Raw genomic sequence first — 16,522 nt, 5'->3', positions numbered from 1 at the left:
TTGCTAAGAGGGTAGATCTTATGTTAAATGTTCCTATCACAATAAAAAAAATTGATAATAAGGAAGGCGAGAGGGAATTTTGGAGATGGTGGATATATTTATGGTATAGACTGTGCTGATGTCTTCACAGGTGTAGACTTATCTCCAAACTCATCAAGTTGTATACATTAAACACAGACAGCTTTTTGCATGTCACTCGTACCTCAACAGAGTGGACTTAAAAATGAAAACAGTTCCTGGCATGCGATAGGAACTCAGTTCATGGTGGCTGTTTGCATTCGGTTTCTGGAGGTGAAACATGAGAACGGCCCTCTGTGGTGCCCTTACCATCTACATGTTTTAAGGTCCTTTACATGCAGCCTCTACCCCAATACCACATTCCATGGCATCTACTTTTCCTCCTTCGCTTTGCACCAAGCTTAAGAAATGGCATGGGAGAGGTCAGTCTGGGGAGGGGGGCGGTTTGAGGCATCCTCCTGCCCATGGCAGGGCACCATGCTGTCGTCTGTGGTCAACCATCACAGACCCTAATATTTCTGTCGCAGACCCCAACCTGGCGACCCGAGGATTCCCTGTTCCTCCAGGACCTCTGGCATCCCCTCAACAGCCTGCACTCCAGAGAGAGAGGCAGACAATATCAAGAAAACAGGTTTTATACAGTTAGACAAAGACCTTGATGGCTCATAACATCAGGGAGAAAATTCCAAAACCCTGGGGCAAGCTGTGATGTGGATGCTCCTTTCAGCAACTTGCTTCTGATTGGAGCTGCCCGGAGCCTCCCTGCCAATCAGCACGGGTGCTGCGAAACCTGGAACTTTATAGCTTAGCAACGAGAAATCTGGAGGAACTCTGGAATTAATTTAAGGAGAGGGGAAGGAAAAAAAGAAGAAGAAGAAGAAGGAGAAGGAGGAGAAGGAGAGACGAAGAAGAAGGAGGAGAAGGAGGAGAAGAAGAAGAAGGAGAAGAAGGAGAAGAAGGAGAAGGAGGAGAAGGAGGAGAAGGAGAAGAAGGAGAAGAAGGAGAAGAAGGAGACGGAGGAGAAGAAGAAGAAGAAGGAGAGGGAGAGGGAGAGGGAGAGGGAGAGGAAGAAGAAGAAGAAGAAGAATTAGAATTGGTAGCCAAATAATCAGACTGCATAATTTTATTATTACCTCTGTGGCCAAGGCAAGTCATGAACATTTTCAGCATTAATTACAAGCAGAGAGGGAACCAGCCAGCTTTCTTGGCTCAACCTCTGCCGTAATGTTTTGTTTTGGTTTTGTTTTTTCCTGAGCTGGTGCTGGGGTGGGGTGTGTGTGTGTGTGAACCGAGCCAAGAAAGAACAGACAGAACAGGTACAACAATTAAAGAAAAAACACACCCGATCCTGTCCGCCAGCCTCTTGGCCAGTTTTTCTCTGGAAACACCTTCTGTCGTGTGACATCACGGATACTAGCCTGTCTGAATGGGAACTGGAGGTCACGGTGGCTACAGAGGATTTCTGCAGTCTCGGATGGAGGCCCAGTCAGAGGTGATGGCAGCTTTGGTTGGTCCGTCAATGACTATTTGTCGAGTGTCATTCATGTGTCACCACTGACTCAGGGGCTGTAAAACAGAAGTGAACATCACATATTGGTCCCTGCCCCCATGGACTGATGGTCTAGCTGGGGTGGTGGGAGACTAGATATTAATGATGAGGTAATGGAGGGAGGGTAGAGCTCAGTGGTAGAGCCCTTTCTTAGCATGCACAGGGTCCTGGGTTCAACCCCCAGTACCTCCCTTAAAAAAATTTTTTTTTTAATCAGTTAATTATATAAAGCGTGAAACCCTCGTATTTCTGTGGGGACTCGGTGCTGCTTCTCAGCCACATGTCTTGGAAAACATCCATTTAGATGCCTCACTGTGAAACAGCATGATCAACTCATCTCAGTTAGCTCAGGACTTTCCTGGCTTAAATGCCCAAAGTCCTCAGTCCCAGGAAATCCCAGGATGGCTGGTCACCCCACCCTGGCACAGGATTAAATGGGACAGTAATGAGGGAGGGTATAGCTCACGTAGTAGAGCACATGCTTAGCATGCATGAGGTCCTGGGTTCAATCCCCAGTACCTCCATTAAAAAATAATAATAATAAATCTAATTACCTCCCCCCACCAAAAAGAAAAAAAAAAGGGGACAGGAAGAGTCAGCCTCCTTCACCGTGTGAGACTTCCCTGCACCTTCTCCCCTAGCAGCCTGGACACAGGCTAAGCAGCTCGTTGGCTGTGTGGCTTGGAACAAGTTACTTGGCCTCTCTGGGCGCTGTTTCCTCATTTGCAAAACGGAGTTTGACCTGGAGAGCTCTTGGTCTCCTGTTAGTTCTGGTTTCCTGGCCATGCTACTGCATTTCAGAGCTTAATCAATGCACAAGGCTGAGCAAAGACGACAGGGCAGTGTACCCACAGTGCAGCTGTGGCCAAGTCACCTCACCTCTCCATACCTAGCTCCTCCCCCATGAAATGGGAAGAATAGCACTTACTTCATGGAAATATGAGCACACAGTTAAGTGAAAATATTCTGTGGGTCCGGCAGAGCTGGATACTCAGTCGTTGGAAAGTGTGGAGATCCTGATCAACGAGAAGTATGACTGAGAGTTATACGTCCTAAGGACTGACTGCCAGTTTTCAAAAAAATTTTTTACAACTTGTCCTTTATCATTAGTACATACTTTTAAAATTGTCTTCTTACCTCCAAGTGTCTAGTTCCATGAGACTAGGTCCTTTTTGCCACTGTGCTCCCATAATAAAGATTTGTTGAGTTAGTTGATGTCACATTATGCCCGTTTTACAGGTGAGAACATCGAGGCCCGGGGAAGTTCAAGGTCCTGCCATTAAGAGGAGAAGTCAAAATTTGAACCTGGATCCAATTCAGGGTTCTGTTCTCTCCACTAATTGGCCTCTACTTCCTCAGAGGGTCAAAGGGAGGGCAAGGGTGATGGCAGAGGGGTACAAGGAGGCAGATCTGGGGGCTGTGATGATCTGACTAGGAATTCTCCAAAGGGAGCAGCTATGGCGGGCCGGGCACAACGCCAGCAGCCTGGCCAGATCCTCATGTGGACAGGAGCCTTTTGGATGCTGCTTCCTCACCTCACTGGTCACCATGGAGACAGGAGGGGATATGCACACATGATGTGCTGAGAAGTATCTCAAGCCTGCTCCCCAGGCTTGCCCCAGAGATGCCAGCAGTGGGTGGGCGGGCCAAACCAATACCCTTGAGAGAAGGGAAGGAAAAGGCTGATTCTTATTTATCTTTATCAGGAAAAAACTTTAAGTGTACACAAGAGTAGAGTACATGGTACAATAAACCCCAGTTACCCAGTACCCAGCTCCAATAATCACCAATTCTTGGCCAATCTTGTTCCATCTATACCCCCTTCCCCTCCTCCCTCATCCCAGATACTTAGAAGCAAATTCCAGACATTACCCATTTCTTCTGCAAATATTTGAGTATATAACTCCAAATAAAAAGGTTTTTTTTCCACCACCATCACCCCTACTAAAACTGACAGTAATGCTTTAATATCAGCAAATATCTAGTGTTCAGATTTTTTTAGTTGTCTCATAAATGTTTTCTCTACAGTTGGTTAACATCAGGATCCATATAAATCTCATACATTGTGACTGGTTGATACGTCTCTGATATCTTTCTTAATCTGTGGGTTTTCCCTCCCTCCCTCCCTTTTCCTTCTCTTGCAATTTATTTGTTGAAGAAACTGAGCTGGTTGTTCTGTAGAATGTCCCAATCTGGATTTTGCTTATTGCATCCCCATCTTGGTGTTACACGTGTTCCTCTCCCTATTATATTTCTTTTAAATCAGTAGTAAGATCTAGAAGTTCACTTAGATTCACTTAGATTTAGTTGTGTGTGTGTGTGTGTGTGTGTAGGACTCCTTCCCAGTGGCTGTCTCGTATTTCTATTTGAAGGCACGTAACGTGTGGTTGTCCCTCTTCGAGGTGTTGGCAGCCATTGATGATCGCTGTCTAGATGCATGAGAGGTTGCAAAATGGTGGCTTACTACATCTCTCTTTCTGTCTTTGTTTGTTAGCTGGGGTTCTTCTATAAAGAAACTTCCCCATATCAACTCTTTGGTTGCTGTAGAGTATGGTTCATACCAGAAAGGACAAATGCTTGATTCTTTCCCTTTATTTGACAAAAATAAGAGGTTGGTTTCCCAGCCTCCTCCAAAGATGACAAGTGAGTTTCTGTTTTTCTCAGTATCATTGTGGACTTGCAGACTTGGATGTTTATGACACGTTTCCATCCCTTGCAGTTATTATTCTTAGCGATGCTCAAACTCTCCCATCTTTGGCCAGTGGGAGCCTCTTCATGTTCCCTTCCTGCCTCCTTTTTGACGTGTCCCCGAAAGTCTCTGACAGCTTCCGTGCAACCGGATGACAAGACGTTCCAGGCTCATCTCACACATTTCCTGCCTCAGACCTGGAATCAGCCCTCTCTCCACAGAACCTCCACAGAGCACATCTGCTTAGAAGTGGTGCTTAGAGACCGCCCTGTGGGTGCTGGGGGTGCTCACTGTTACAGAACTGCCCATTATTTCTCAGCTTTTCAGTGAACAGAGGTAGGAAACGCATGCTTTATTTTGTAAGGCAAAACACGGATGCTTTCAATTCAAATTTGGGACTCCAGTTGTTCACTTCGTCTCCGTAATCTTACATCCACATCTCCTTTCTGCCATGGCAGTGCTCTGGGTTGTGTGTCTCCATCCATCAAGCAGGAAGCATGTGAGAAAGTACCCAAGTCTTTCCCTCAGAAATGAACCTGAGCTCTCTGACGGCTCAGGAGGCTTAAGAGTGGCTCTGAGAGAGGGTCAGGGTCCACAAGGGTCCACAAAGGACCACATGCTCATGGCAGACGAACCAGTTCCTTCCACCATCCTGTGTGTGGACCCTCTCATCTAACTGCCCTCAATCCTGGCTGCACACTTAAGTTGCACGGGACACTATAAAAACCCCTCCCAATCACCAGTCAGCGTCTCTAGGGCTGGGAGCCTAGCAGCGATACTGTATTTTAAAGCAGTCCAGGTAATTTTAACGTGCAGCCGCACATAGGGTTTAGAATCGCTGCTCGAGTCCCTGCTTCTCAGCCAAAGGAGAAAAAGGAAGCAAGGCGGGGTGGAAGATGCTGCCCTCAAAGCCCATTAGTTTGGGTTTGAAATCTGACCCGGCCAGTTTCTACCTGTGAAATCTCTGGAACGGCACTGGTCAATGGCACAGGACCTTCTGCAGTCATCAAAACGGTCGCGCTCTGCGCTGTCCAGTGTGGTGGCCACTAGCCCCATGTGGCTATTGGGCGCTTGAACTAGTTATTGAGTGCAACCTAGGAAGTGAATTTTTAGATTTTTTAAAATGTGAACTATTATACACAGAAATAGCCCCAAGTGCCTAGTAGCTACCATCTTGGACAGCGCCACTTTGGAAAATTATTTAACATCTTGGAACCTCATAGCTATAAAGTGGGGACTTATATAAGAGTTACTTCCTTGGGCTGCTGTCGGGATTAGAGATGATGTATGTTAAGCGCCCAGTGCACACAAGGCATTCAGTAAAACACCGCTGATTTTCCTTATTAACATAAACCCGTCACTCTTTAAAGGCAAAAAAAAAAAAAAAAAAATGCTTGCCTGGAAAATGAGTCCACAGAAGCACCCCACCACAGACTAAAAATTCTGAGCTGTTCCAGAGAAACTCTCCGAGAATATTCCTTAATTGTAGTAGAAGTTCAATTGCAGCAGGAGGTTATCAGTTGCAAGGGCTGTATTTCATTACAGATCTAGCCACAGCTCAATAAATTAAGCAATCACTCAAAATAACATGTTGCTTTAATCCCCTCTTGGAACTAATTCAAGTTGCTTGGTTTTATATTAGCACAGCTCTTGAAAGGCAACTCACATTGGCCCCATTTCTCTTTCCTCAGTTCATCAGCCCCTCTCTGGATAAATCTTTGCGTCTCCTGACTAGCAGGACGGAGGAGTCCAAACCGAGCAGACCTCCTTTTATCAAAACCGGAGCGTTTTCCATCCTCTGGCCTTTAGGCATTCCAGGTTTCATTTGCTAAAATTACTGGCAGGTTTATCTGCAACAAAAACAGAAAGAGACTGAGAAGCAGCAGCCCGGTTCTGAAACATCTCTCAGCAGCCCCGCTCGGACGCGCGAAGCTGACGGCGGCGGCTTTTCCATCCTCATCTTTTCTCTAGTGGTTTATAATCTCATAGTAGAATTTCATTTCCCCTAGAAACTTGGCACCAGAGGTGTCAGCCTGGGAACATATTTGTTTGTGTAAATTAAAAGAAGAATATGTTTTGACCATATTTAAGTTCTAACTGCACTGAAGAAATAAATACTGAGCTGCATAAGGCATCTCGCAGCATGGTTCTGGCTCATCTCCCCAAGCCCTGCCTTTGTTTATTAGACCCAAATGAGAACCCTGGATGGCTTAGCGCCTCCACAGGCTAAAGGGACAACCTTGGAGGCTGTGTCCACCCCTACTCAGGCCCACATGGAAAGTCCACTTACCTGAATTTGGGATTTGCTTCCCCCGACGTGCTGCGTCCTTGCCAGGGTGGGTGAGGGTGATGGAAGCAGGTACCCTCACGTGTGTATTGCTGATGGGTGTGTGGCTGATGCCACCTTTGTGGAGGGTACTGGGCAGTAGCTACAGAAATTAAAAATGCACATATCCTCTGACTCAGACATCCCAATTCTAGGACTGTATCCTATGAATATACTTGGCCAAGTGCCAGGGAGTCTATGTGTTATAATGGCAAAATCCTGGAGTTGAATGGAAATGTTGGCCAGTAGGGGACAGGTTAAGTATGGTGCATTGCTAGAAGTCATTAGAAAGATTGGGGTGGATTGGAGGGCTGTCAGGTCTTCAGAATATATTGTCATGCCCCCAATTTTCCTAATGTTATGAGCAAAAAAAAGTGTATGCTCTCGAATATGCTTAGAAAATTTATGGAGTATGCCAACTGCCTACAGTGGTTACATTTAGAAACTGAAATTGGAGTTAGAGAAAAATTGCAAAGGGCTCTTGCATCTCCCACAATTCTGTACTGTGTTTCTTATCATGAGCATGGTATTATTATTTTTTTAATTGGGATAATTAAAAAACATAAAATGGTGTTTTAAAAATCATTTCCAGGGTCTGACTGAAGCAACATACTCATTACATATCTGTCAGGCCAACAGAGTGGCAGTGGGAATCTTTGCTTTTCTGGTCTTCGTGCAAATAACATAGTGGGCTGAACAGTGGCCCCCAGAGAAAGAAAAGCTATACCCACTTCTCAGCCCCAGAACCTTTACAGGTTACCTTACATGGAAAAAGACGAGATTAAGTTAAGGATCTTGAGTTGAGAGGTGGCGCTCATCCTGGATTATTTGGCTGGACACTAAATGCAATTACATGTATCTTTACATGAGAGCAGCAGAGACAGACACAGAAAACGTATGAAGACAGGGACAGAGATCAGAGTGATGCGGCCATAAGTCAAGGAATTCTGGAGCCACCAGAAGCTGGAAGAGACAAGGAACAGATTTTGCTCCGGAGCACCTCGGGGGGTACTCAGCCCTGCCAGATTTTGGACTTCCAGCCTCCAGAACTGTGAAATCATACATTTCTGTTGCTTTAGGCCACTCCACTTGTAATTTGTTATGACAGCCCTAGGAAACTAGTACATCACCTGACTTTTATTAACACATGTGAAATGCATAAAGTGCATCGGTACTTTGAGAAACAAATTTGGTAAGACTGGTTTTGGTGAATTCATCCATTGATTCCACACTTACTGAGCACCTAGTAGGTGCTGAGGATACAGTGGAGAAAAAATCAAAGATGGCTGCCCACCTGGAGCTGACACTTCAGTGAGAGACAGTAAATAAAATAAATAAAACATGGAGAAAGACCGATGGTGGTGGATGGGAAGAAGAAAGAGAACAAGAAAGGATGGAAGAGGGGCAGCGGTCAAGCAGGGGACTGGGAGAGGGGGGAGGGTATAGCTCAATGGTTAGAGCACATGCTTAGCATGCACGAGGTCCTGGGTTCAATCCCCAGTACCTCCATTAAAATAACTAACTAAATAAAATACTAACTAAATGAACCTAATTACCTCCCTCCAAAAACCAAAAACCCTACAAAGTAAATAAAATAGATATTAAAAAAAGAGGGGAAAAAAGGGGTCTGGGAGAATGTAGTTCACTGGGAAGGTAACATTGGAGGAGAGGCCTGAAGGAGGTGAGGCATGAGCTGTGTCCTCCTGACAGAAGAGTATCTGGCAGAGGAAACAAGTCTAGAACATGACTGTGACAATGTGAGCAACCAGAATCAATAGGAATGAGCGATCCTGTCTCCCCTCCTCCTCTCCTTGCCTCCTTCCCTCCCACAGGTGCTGCCCCCTTGCTGCATGCCAGCAGCTGAGGGTGCAAAGATGAGTGACACCTGGGTCTCCATGCTCAAGGTCACCGCTCATGCGGGGCAGAGTCCTAAGTAAACCTTTACAACTATAACATGGCGGGGATCAGAGCAGAGGCCAGGACAAGCTGCAGGCTCCGTCCTTGGTGGAGAGCAGGGTGGGCCAGAGAGGTGAGTGTGTGTTGGGAGTGAGGTCGAGGAGACAGAAGCCAGCAGCAAGAGGGCAGGACCAGAAGTCCGGGAGCAAATGTTTAGCTCTGATTCAGCGGTAAATTAACTGGGGGAGAGGCAGTCGAGGCAGGGTATGGAGATGTGTCTGGAGAATCTCTCGTTCTCCAGCACAGCAGGCAAACCGAGGGGAAAATGAGTTCTGAGGATAATATACGCCATTTAGCTTCACATAATCCATGTGAGAGAGAGAAACGGTTCCCAAGTCCTGAATTTTGGGATGCTTTGGGCCATCGAGAAACCAGTTGATCTGACTGAGGCAAGACGGGGGATTCATCCCTTATGTAGCTATGATGAATGAGAGGCTGGCTGCTCTTGGATCCAGGGACAGCACACAGCGCCGGTCTCTCCCGTACTCCCCTACCCATCCCCCATCCCCCCCATCCTGTCCCTTCCTTATCCCTCCCTCCATTCTGGCCTCAGTCTCTGGGGTCACAGGTAGCTCTGGATGCTGGAGAGGGGGTGGGGAAAAAGCAACCTTCCCTCCAGCTAGTTAGGACAATCCTGGACTGGCCCTGCTGGGTCACATGATCACACCTGGCCCAATCACTGCGGCCCACCTCGAAGTGAGCAGCTGTGATTGGCCATGTTAGGTCACGCGCCCACACCTGGACCAATGACTACAGCTGAGGCTTGGGTGTTGTAAGGGGCCACCTTTGGCTGTATTCCCATTGGGCACTGCGTCCGTTACCACAAGCGGGGTAGAAAGTGCTGGCGGGGGAAAAAAACCCCAAAACAAAACCCAGAGCCACCTACTTCCTCCCCCGGGGCCTTCTCCTGGCTGGGCTGCTTCTGCATCCGCTCTGCCGAGAATTGCTTCAGTCCTGAGTTGGGCTTCGGTTTAAGATCCACTTTGTCTATAAACCCCCAAATTGCCAGTGGGATTTACTCAGACTTGTAGCTGTTTTTTGCCATTGTTAAGACATTATTTTAATCAAATATAAAACGTTTTCTTCTTTGGTTTATGACGGCCTCTCCTGCCCCTGAGGGTAGGGACGTATTGCGCATGCCCAGGACAGCCCCTAATGCAGAGTAGGTACTCAAATAATTGAATAAATGAATGAGCATTCACTCATTGGTTGAACATCCCACAGAGAACAGGAGGAGCTACAAAGTCCTTATCTGTTCTCTCCTCAAGGAGTCCATCTCTTCCACGCTCTCTCTCCTTCCCAGTGGAGTTCTGTTCCCCTTCACGACAAGGTCCTGTTAGCCTGAGTGCATCCTAGAGTGTCATCCCAATACACAAGGTAGGCTCTGAATCTCTGGGTGAATTCTTAGGTTGAGAGTCTAGATAAGCACAGAAAATGAGGTTCCTTTGCTGCCGGAGGCCATGCTTCGAGGATAATGGAGCTCTGTCTGAGCTGGGAGGGACTGGGTGCCATGATTGGATGCCAAAGTCTGCCGTGGCCACCTGCCTCTAAGGGCATCCCTGGTCCTGCTCTGAACTGTTTGCTCACCAGCAGGCCTCTGTTCTGAAGACTGGCCCTGTCATTTGCTGTGATATCAGAGTACACGACAAAATGGTGTGGCCAAACAAAACAAATGCAGGCTCTTAGGGAAGAAGGCTTAAGACAGATGGCTATTTTTCTAATATACTTATAACCCACATGTCAACTGGGGTCATCTTATTTTTGGAGATTCAAATGGAATGGGCTTGAATCCTGTCCTACATGCCATGGGAGACCCAGCTTCCCTCGGAACCTTTCCAGGGACTGGGGAAGAGGGGTGCTTGTGTCTCTCCTAGACACCCAAGGCTCTAAACTCCTGCACCGAATGAACCAGTTCTGCTTGAGTGCTCTTTTGCTGGCCTCATGGCCACATGACCAGTGCAGTTGAGCAGGGTCTACGTTCGGTTTAATGCTCTACTGGTGTCATCTTGAGCTTCTTAAATCTTGAACAAAGGGCTCCACATTTTCATTTTGCAAATTGTGTAGCTAGCCCTGCGTCACTCAGGAGCATTCCTGTTGCACCTCACAATGACCCAATCTAGACTCTGCCCCAATTCCTCCTTTGTCCCCCAAGTCCATCCACATGAGGAGGTGGGTATAGGAGACCTGGACTGAAGGTCTGGTATGGAAGAAAACACTGATCTCTCAGCCAAGTTAACACCATCAAGTGCAGCGTAGGAACTGGCTTCCAGCTACTCAGTGGGAAGCGACAGTGGAGGAGGGAAGGCAGAAGGAACACGACCAGCAAAAGGTTGATTGTGGTTGACCCTGGATGATGGATTCGGGGTGCTTCCTCATTTTCAGCATCGCAGGAAATTTCCATCACATAAGGTTGAAAAAGGCACTATGAGCTGTGCCCTGGGCAGCCCCTCAAAGTGTTAACGCGGAGCTGCATATGACCCAGCAATTCCACTCCTGGATAGAACCCCCAAGAGAAACGCAAAAACGTACATCCACACAAAAACTCACACATGAATATTCATGGCTGCGTTCTGCATGAGAGCCAAATGTCTGTCAGCTGACAAATGGATTAAATAAAATGTGGATGTTATTCGCCATAAAAAGGAATGAAGTTCTGACATGTGCTCCAGCGTGGATGGGCCTTGAGAACATCACGCTGGGTGGAAGCCAGTCACAAAGGCTCACATACTATATGATTCCATCTGTACGAAATATCCAGAACAGGCAAATCTACAGAGACAGAAAGCAGATTAGTGATTGTTTAGGAGTAGGGTTGGGGGAGGGATTGGAAGATTGTGGGGGTAGTGTGTTAAAGGATACGGGGCTTCTGAGGTGATGAAAATGTCTTAAAAGTGACTGTGATGATGGTCACATAGTCCTGAATATACAAAGCCACTGAGCTGTGCACTTGAAACGGGGGAATTATATGGTAAATGATTTATGTCTCAATAAAATTGTTAGGGAAAAAAAGTCATGCCCTCCCTTCTGTCCCCTTCTCCTGCCAGAAATCCAGCCTCCTGTCTTTAGGAAATCTCTTTCTCCTCCACCTTCTCTCTGCACATGTGCACACATGCACGCGTGCACACACACACGCATGCACACACAAATTTCCACCTCCCCTTCCTGTTAACCTTCTTCTGCCTTGAGACATTTTTCATTCTATTTCCATGCTCACCAACTACAGAGAAGTGCCTTCTCCAAAGAGAAGTTCCTTCCACTGTCAAAATGCCCCATTGAGGTATTTTCCTAAACTATAACACCTTCTTCTGTAAAAGTTAACTCAGTTGACAGCTATTAAAGTGACAGTTTTAATGTCCCCATGGTGATCCATCATGGCAGCCAATAACGAGTCCTAATAGTTGTAAATTCCAAAAGCTTCATAATCCCTTCAAGGAAAGAGGGGCCAACTCAACCTCTCCCCTTGCCCACTGGTCTCTGTTCTGAAATGTAACTCAGTCACCTCACAGGAGCAGGGAGATGGGCAGGAAGGCCGTTGCCAGGGCCTGACTCTTCCTAACTGGAAGGCAGGTCTTACGGTCTGGAACCAGGTAGGCAAACTAGAGCCTGGGGGTCAAAGCGAGCGCACTTCCTGGTTTTGTAAATAAAGTTTTATTGGAACACACAGCCCCATCCAATCATTGCACTTACTGTCTATGGAGGGTTTCGGTTCCTCTCTCTAAGCTTACTTCTTCATCAGGAAGCCAGAGACAGTAACACAGCCTCCCTTACACACGGCTCGTGCAACTAAAATGACTTCGTACGTGTAAAGAGCTTAGTTCATATCGAGCACTCAGTCCACGGTGGTGGCTGGGATGTTATTTAGAAAATGAGGATGGTAACTCCTACTTCACGTGGTTATTATCTGAAGCACTGGCAGCCAAGCCTGTGAAAACAGTTGGCAAAAAACACGTTTATTATTGTTATAAATATCTTAAAGGCTTTTGAGATGATTCTTTGCTTCTTAGTAAAGCTCAGTAAGGTTTTTGTGGGGAGCAAATTTGAAACTGTGAGAATGTAGGAAAACTCTAATTCAGAGGAAAAAGGACCTGCAATCCCCAAATCTAAACCCTCTCAGTTAGCAGTCCAGGAAACTGGGCCCTCTGGTCCTGATCGGGGAGCTGAGCCTGCCCCGAACTGAAACTGAAAAACCTGAATATTCTTTTGGCTAAGCTCTGCATCTTCCCCAGTGACAGGCGCTCAGGAATCCAGGCCTGCGTGTCTTCAACACTTGTGTTACCTCTGAGGTCCCCACCAGAACCTGTTTAAACAGTAAGCTGCTACAAGCTATTGGCACACAGGTTTGCAGCCCAGGTCTGTAGCCAGGGGATGAAAGAGACCTTTGTCTCCACACCCTTTGAGGGATTGTCAGAAGCCGGCAGGGGGTGGCCACCACTAATGACCTGCTTTCCTGGTGTCATTTAAATCTGATTTAGTTCGGAAGATACAGCAGCCTCCCATTCATTTGCTTCATTTCACAATTATTAACTGAGCAGCTAATACATGCCAGGCCCTGGGGATACAGCAATGAATGAGTCACCCCTGCCCAGGCAACTGTCCTGCCTTCCTTCTAATGGGGGGACAATCAAATAGGCATTTGGGCAATTCTGCCCCTTAATATGTCTTTGTGTTCTCCACAGGACTTCAGTCCCACACTAAATACTGTACCAATGAACTGGAAAACCAGTCTGGACCGGCTCTATGATATATGGATGGGAGGAGTTATGAGTGATGGCTTTGGAGTAAGTCAGATCTGGGCCGGGCTGGCTCTGGAATGTGCAAAATTAAAACGTGGGCCCCTTGTTCCAAAATTATTCAGAATTTAAGGATGATGATCGCAGAGCATTTAATGATACGGAAGCCTGCAACCGTGAAGCCAGCCCTACTCCTGGGGTCAAACTGCTCTCCAGCTGTGTACATCTCTTCACCTGCCTGAGCCTCCGTTTCCTCAATGGAACAAGGAGATGCTAAGGCCTACCTGAGGGTTGGTTGTGGCTATTAAGTGAGATGAGGCAGGTGAAAGGCGGGGCAGGGAGGGTGGGCTCCACAATATTGGTGCTGTTCTCAGCCAGCGGTCACGGCTGCATTTCATCCTATGAGAACAGCACACATTATTATTCTTAGATAATAGGTAAGATGTAGACAGTACCTGGTTGACACCAGGCACTGAATTTAGTTCTTTAAGGATGTTCATTTCATCCTCATTGCAGCCCTATCACGTAGGTACCATTATTCCAGCAACTACAGATGGGGAAACTGAGGCCCAAAGGGGAGAGGGCACTTGTCTGAGGTCACACACCAGTCGGTGGAAGAATCCAGATTCAAACATGGGACACCTGGCCCCTGGGTCTGTGTTCTTAGTTGACCTATGTGTCCCAGGGGTTGATGTGTTCCTGGCACACACACGTGCATACACATGCGTGTGTGCACGCCCCTTCCCTGAGATGCTAACACCAAGCACACAGTGTGGAATTGTCCCCATGACGTGGGATTCTTTTTCTTTGCTCTTTTGTCCATCTCCCCCAACTCGACTGGGAGCCCCCTGAGGGCGGAGCCTGACTCGCCCTCTGCTGTATCTCCGGCACCCGGCACACAGCAGCACTTGATCCAGAGTTAACAGCTGCAGCTCTCAGACCCTCAAGAGCGCATGGATTAAGAATTTGTTTTGGGGAGATCCTGCGGCTAAAGGAACCATCTCACCCCCTCCTGGCTTTCCTCACTGTGCACGGCAGGGCGTGAAAAGCGTTTAAGGGGCGCCCTGAGGGCCCAGCCCCCATCCCAGCAGGCTGTAAGGCGGGCGTGGGATGTGCTTTGGCAGCTGGGCTGCAGCTGTCCACCAGCCTCTTGGTGCCCGCCCCAGCTGGCCAGCTGGGCCTTGATGCCACCCCCCCACCCCATGACACAGCAGAAAGTGAAACTGGAGCCTGCCCCTGCTGGCTGGGGCCCAGTGCCTGCTATTTCCCCATCCCAGGGGGTGGGTGGGGAGCTGATGCCCAGCCCCGGTAACGGGAGGCCTGGCCAAGGAGTGCCCCTCCGGGCCAAGGGTGCTGCTATGCCCCCTGCCTGCCCCAGGGCCGCTGGTGCCCGCTGCCTTCTGAGCTGTGCCCTGTCTGTAAGCCATCAGAGCTGCCCCGTTGAGCCCCATTAACCCCTGGTCTCCATACTGCCCCGAGACAGAAGGTTAACTATTCTCATTTCACTGAGAAAACTGAGACTCAGAGAGGCGCCCTGGCCAGGAAGGAGAGTGCTCGGGCACTGTGATCCTAAAATAAGAGACAAATCAGAGCTATGGGTGGGCACAAGGGCAGAGATCTGAGGGGTCTCACCACTGCTGGCAAGCAGGGCTGGGGTGGCAGTGGGGTGGGGAGACATGTGACACTTAGGTTGTTGGGGGTGGAGCCCTCCCCAGATTGGAATTGGCAACCTACCTCTCCCTACACCGACTACGTGGCTGCAGACAGTCCCTAAGACAAACAAGAATTCCTCAGGCTGTGGACGACGAAACTTTACAAACCATCATCTTGAGTTCTGCCCCATCCTCAGGTCACCTGTCCTATCCTTGGCCTAATATTTTTCTCTCAAGCAACTCACCCTCTTTAACTTACATAAACTGATATAAAAAAGATCCCTCCTTTCTTTCCCTACCCCAAACTGAAAACCGACTGCTTGCCATAAATAGAAATTAGCTGTACAAAGAAATACCTATTAGAATAATTTACACTTCTAGCCAGGTACTACTAAAAATCATGGAGTAGGTGTACATGCCTATCGGACTTGGAAAACTTCTGTTCCAAAACATGGGTTTCCTGCGTGGGGAAATGGAGGCCCAGAGAGGTTGAGTCACTTGCCTGGGGGTGACACAGCGAAAGAGTTGCAGAGCTGAGGTTGGCTGATTCCATGATTCCAGAAACCGGTGCTCACTGATGGGCTGCCGTCTCCCCTCCTGTCTGAGTTGTCTCAGCATATTAGGCGTGTATTAATAAGTATCAGCGCTACGGAACACCTTCCAAACGCCCCCATTTTCAAAGCTCCTTCTGAGCTTGTACATCACTTGAACTCACGATAACATTCCAGGTACAAGTGAGAACCCTCTCGGGCCAGAGCATGGAGAGTTGCCCCTCCCTTGCCCAATAAGGAAACTGAGGCAGAGAGTGGGAGAGTGGTCTGACTCAGGGAGCTGGGGAGAAAGTCAGGACTGTCCAGGGACCCTGCCAAGGTGAGGATCCCAGAGGCTCTGCTGGAAGGACCAGGCTGAATGTGAATCACCTCGCCAAACAGGTAGCACTTGTTTCTTTCCCGCTTTCCCCACCTCCCCTCCGTGAGCCCCCAGAGCAATCGCTGACAGCAGCCACAGCTGTCCTGTTTCCCAAGCCTCATCGCCAACATTCGGCCCCTGGAGGGTAAAAAGCATGTTTCGCATTTAACCAGCGTCCACGGACGGCATCTTTTTATTTGTCCTGATGGTAACCAGTTCTGAGTGCCGTGAGGGGAGCTCTACCCGGGACCAGAGAGGAGGATTTGGGGGAACATCTTTCTCTCTTCTTTCAGTTGCTGGAGGAACTCACGGCTGGCCCAGGGACCCCCGAGGAATACTGCAAGAGCAATAAGGATTTTTAGGGGCATTATGATAGTGGAATGGAAACACATCTGCCCCCAAAAGTCCCTCATTTTCCCTGCGGTAACGAACCAGCTGGGCAGGAAGTGGTGGCTCTTGGAGCACCAAGAGCCAAAACTAAAAAGGAAAAAATGTACAAAGTTAGAGCAAACTTTAAACAAGCCAACGCTTTCCTGGTGCACGGCGGCGGCTCCACCCAGGCTCCCGAAAGGCTGATAATTATTGGCTGATAATTGGCTAAATGTGTCTCCACACAGTGGCCTCAGTACAGCCGCAACTCCTCCGTGCCCAGAAAACCAGGATCCGGAATCCCAGCGCAGGTTGCTAGGATTA

General features: G+C 48.1%; 1 long non-coding RNA gene across 1 annotated transcript; it reads right to left on the bottom strand.

Annotated features, from left to right (window-relative positions):
* Nucleotides 1–1,126: 1,126 nt before the first annotated feature.
* LOC105091388 (uncharacterized) lies at nucleotides 1,127–7,011 on the bottom strand. Its single transcript, XR_004130752.2, has 5 exons — nucleotides 5,923–7,011; nucleotides 5,210–5,350; nucleotides 2,705–2,840; nucleotides 2,496–2,583; nucleotides 1,127–1,584 (listed from the first exon to the last, which is right to left on the bottom strand). It is a non-coding gene; the product is annotated as an uncharacterized LOC105091388 (long non-coding RNA).
* Between the last annotated feature and the right edge of the window lie 9,511 nt (nucleotides 7,012–16,522).

Source organism: Camelus dromedarius, chromosome 24 (assembly GCF_036321535.1).
Source record: "Camelus dromedarius isolate mCamDro1 chromosome 24, mCamDro1.pat, whole genome shotgun sequence".
In the NCBI taxonomy this organism is placed as follows: domain Eukaryota; kingdom Metazoa; phylum Chordata; class Mammalia; order Artiodactyla; family Camelidae; genus Camelus; species Camelus dromedarius.
This window is presented reverse-complemented; position numbering and strand designations above follow the sequence as displayed.